The sequence below is a fragment of the Ammospiza nelsoni genome, chromosome 2, assembly GCF_027579445.1.
Source record: "Ammospiza nelsoni isolate bAmmNel1 chromosome 2, bAmmNel1.pri, whole genome shotgun sequence".
Lineage (NCBI taxonomy): Eukaryota > Metazoa > Chordata > Aves > Passeriformes > Passerellidae > Ammospiza > Ammospiza nelsoni.
Genome location: NC_080634.1, coordinates 89,642,047 through 89,645,959, shown reverse-complemented (window position 1 = coordinate 89,645,959; position 3,913 = coordinate 89,642,047).

Here is a 3,913-nt window from a genome sequence, read left to right as displayed (position 1 = left end):
GGTGGAAGGTGCCAACTGTCTGCAGCTGCCAGACAGGCAGGCAGGATTCACAAAAAATGGAAAACAGTAGAGCTTTATGTAGCTTCAAACTGGCTGTAGGGTCCCTGTGTGCACAGGGTTATGACAAATCCCATATGGGGTCAGACCTTGTGGCATACAGGTGGGATAGAGACCATCATGACTTCAAGGGACATAATGTGCTTTCATGTGTTTCTGTTATGCAGCTCTTGTGAGGCATCTCTGACTGAGAAAAAGGCACAAGTGATTCATGATTTTAAAAGGCCTTACTGTCCACACAAGTTGATATCCCAGGGGATCAAAGGAAGAACAGGGTAAGCATCTAACAAGAACCTCTGCAGCCAAGAAAAATGGAAATTCTTCCAGTTTTCTAGGCCATACTTTTAGCTAAGGCAAATTGTACCCAAATCCAGCAAAAGACAGCTATGGTAGGAAAACCACTGCCCATCTCCATGCAGAAACAAGATAGGGCACTATAAACAATGCTGGCATACTTTTGGAGGTGGTTTAGGTTTGGGATTTTTTATTCCCCAAATCATTAAAGTATTGCTGAACTCCTGAAGACTTTTGATCTTGGAAGATAAATTGGTATGGGAATTTTGAATCAGGAAACAGTGCCGGAGGAAGCTGCTGCTAACAGAAGCCATTCCACTTCAGGCTTCCTTTGAGACTGCCTGGGACAAGTGAATGCCAGCAGCTGTATTTTTGGTAGCATGTTAGGGCAGCAAGACATTTTTCCTGTCAAGGTAATTTGCTATTGCTGCTGAAAGACCGCTGCTCTACAGAAAACTGCAATTAGAAAGGGGGCAGGTTGCAACCTCTGTTCAGGAGCTGTTGTCCTCTCTGCCCTGGGCTTTTAACCTTGTCACAACTTACGGAGCCTTTGCACCTTTGCTTTTGATTCTGCCTCCTTTGTTCCTGGCTCTGCTAATTTGCTCTATTGTTTAAGGTCTTGTATGTACCAAAAGGTAGAAAAATCACTGGCTGCTTGATTCATTCTCCCTAAAGAGCAGAAATGCATTTTAGGAGGCCAACTCTTCCATTCCCACTGCAGTGACTTATGCCAAGCCAGAAATAAATTGTATTCTTGAAATGCAGTTTTTTTTACAGGGTTGGCCACTCCTCTTCTTTTGTACCAGAATAATTTTAGTGTCTTATCTCAGTGTCAGATAGGGTTGTATATAGGAATCCTGAGAGGATGGGGTCTACCCACTGCCATATCTTGAGAATGAAAATGAGGATGGGCAGGGAGGGTATCCTGGGCAGTGACTTGAGAAATACCTTTTTCTTTCCATCATAACTGAAATAATCTACATCATCTCCTCCCAGCTTCCTGGGGTCACTGCCACTGTGCTCAACAGAGGTCTTCTGCACCTGCTGAAGGTGGGGAGGAAAGCTGGTGTGGCTGAGCTCTGGCAGAGCGCAGACACATTCTTAAGCACTGGTGGAGAGGGTGTTAAGTAGTGGGCAGGGCAAGACAAGGCCTCACTCCCCTGCTGTCCTTTGGAAAAACGGTGGCCATGGAAGCCCCTGCCTTGGTTTCCTCTCTATTACCTGTGTGCTCTGCAGGCATCTTCTATCTATGGGCTAAGGGATTGTTTTTCTCATCCAGCGTTTTGGAGAGCTGGAAGCTTAGTGAGACAAGAAAAAGCTGGAGTTTACTGCCTTAAACCACATGTATGTATTATTTTAATCATGTGTCCTGAGAGAGGCTGTTTCATAGGAAATGTTTGTTAAATGCCTTGAAATGTGATGACCTTTCCAGTGTCACAGTAATTGTGTGGTTCCCAGAAGAGCTTTGACAGTGCTAAATTGCAGAAGTGGGTTTTACAACTGGAAGTGAGGAAATTATGCTGGAAGTAAAATAAGAAGTGGAATCAGCCACATAATCATTTTGGATATTGCTGTTCTATTGCTGGTACTTGAAATATAAAAATGCACATTATAATGTTATTGACAGGGAAAAAGCTGGGAAATATCATTGCATAAAACTGTGAGTCAAGACTTCTAATGTGTTTTCACAGTGTTGCCTACAACTTAATTACACTTGCTCCTGACAGTGTATTGTATCTTCTTGTATCTTCTTTATTGCACAGGCATTAATTTAATCAGAGATAATGAATGAAACCTCTGGAATTAATTACAGGTTGTAACAGTTTTGTTACTTTGCTAGAACAGGCAGGAAGACAAAAACATATGGACCCATAAACATTAACTGGCTTTTGCAATCCAGCCATTACAGGAGAAAAACAATGAAGATTAAATTACTTGGAGATGAAGCAGAGAATGCTCAGGCAGTTTCAGTGTTCCTGAAACTCAGCAGTTCTTGGTGTGGAAGACCTTGACTACTACATTTCTGTGACCCTTTCAAAGCAAAAAACACCTTGTGTTTGAATCTATTCAAAAGATCTAAGCTTAAGAACTGCTTTTACAGATTCCCAGGATCTGATCTGTCTGGCAGGAGGGGTCTTTGCAGTCCTGTTTCAATGGAGGCATGCTGCCAGGATTCGGGATCTGCGTGAGCTACCGTGATTTCCCTTTGGGCCCTCTCATCTCTGCCAAACTTGAAGTGGACTTTCTGTGAGTGAGAAGCAAACATGGCTCCATTCCAACAGCACAATATCTGGGAGGGTGTCTGACAGGAAAAAACCTTGCAGAAGAGCCTTTCAAAGCATCTTAAAAAAAAATCCCCTCTTGTAGGGGATTTCTTGTGGAGAAAAAAAGTCAGTACCTGTGCTTAAAAGGCAGAGGGTATCTTGCTTGGTTGCCTAATTTTTCTGATCACAAAGTTAACATCATAGAGTAACTCCATCATACATGAAATTATTTATCTTATACTATTTCTAAAATGCCTCTAGTCTGGTCCTTGATGTGCTATTCACAGAAAAATACTTTCAGATCAATCTGATTTGCTTAGTAAGCTTAGTACTTAATCTTAACTTCCATTTTTTTAAAAAAGCAAAAAATCCAAACCTCTCATGTTGCATTTAGTGAATCACCATTTTAACGCAATAAATACATAATCTTCTTTGTATTTAACACACAGGTTCCTGTAGGCAGCAATTTTGTTCTTTACTTCAGTTGTCACTTCCAGCTGAGTTCCACATATATCACACCAGTGCAGTGTGAGCTCACAAGTCAGCTTTAAACCCTTAATAATTCCCATTGTTCTTGTATTTTCTCCACTACATCTACATTTTTCAAATACTGAAGTAGTCTGAAATTAATATGATACATCAAGAATGGTCCCATCAGATTTTTGTAGAGGAGGATTATTATCTACCTGGTCTGTGAAGGGGATTTGTCTACTCCATGCAGGAAATATAATCCTATGTTGTGTGGAAAGCCTGGCAGTGTGAGCAGTGGGTATTTTGGATCTTGAGAGTTCTTTCAAGAGTGAACCAGTGCCTGGAGCAGCGTGCTGAGGGCTTAGGGCTGCCACTGGGCACTGACCCAATGTGTCACTACATCTCTCCTTTGTCAGGTGTAGGTGGGAGATAAAGTCTTTTCAATATGGTGACTCCGAAGACTTGTGGCTTCATTTCCTCAGCAAAATCCCTTCCCTGCTCTGAGAGTGCTCAGTGGTTTTCAGCCGGGGGGCTGTGGATCTCTGCATTGGCAGATGGCTTCAAGAGGACATGCCACAAAGAAAAGTAAATTTCCTGATGCCTGTTGTCATCTGATCTACAGGAGGCTGAAGCTGCAGTAGAATATTTTTGGGTTTGCAGAACATAAAGAGTTGAAAACAGCAGCTGTTGATTAATCTCTGCGAGGTGTGGGTTTGTTTTTTTGTTTTGTTTTGTTTTTGTTTTGTTTTTGTTCCTGAAAGAAGTATGTTTTAGTTATTTTCTCCTAGATGCATTAGCCAACAGTTTGAATTTCCAGTGTTATATTC